General features: G+C 39.8%; 1 protein-coding gene across 1 annotated transcript in view; it reads right to left on the reverse strand.

Annotated features, from left to right (window-relative positions):
• Positions 1 to 264, reverse strand: part of nyx (nyctalopin) — a 7645-nt gene that overhangs the window by 5077 nt on the left and 2304 nt on the right. The window lies entirely within an intron of this gene.

Raw genomic sequence — 264 nt, forward strand, 5'->3', positions numbered from 1 at the left:
TTTCAGCAGCACAGACACTACTGACATTATTATATGATCCACTGTGATCCTCTCGCTCTTCCACAATTACACATTATACACGTGATATTACTCTATAATGTAAATAGGCCAAAATATAGTATCAAATTGAGTATTTTATATAGTTTAGAGGATACTCAAGATGAAACTGACTGACAACAGCAGGTACAGCCTTCTTTTGGAAAGTGTAGTCTACACTGAGGGGACGGCTGAGGAAGGAAGGAAGGTTGGCAGTTCGATCCCTGG

Source organism: Morone saxatilis, unplaced genomic scaffold, assembly GCF_004916995.1.
Source record: "Morone saxatilis isolate NCDOM2014 unplaced genomic scaffold, NCSU_SB_2.0 Contig5, whole genome shotgun sequence".
Classification (NCBI taxonomy): Eukaryota; Metazoa; Chordata; class Actinopteri; family Moronidae; genus Morone; species Morone saxatilis.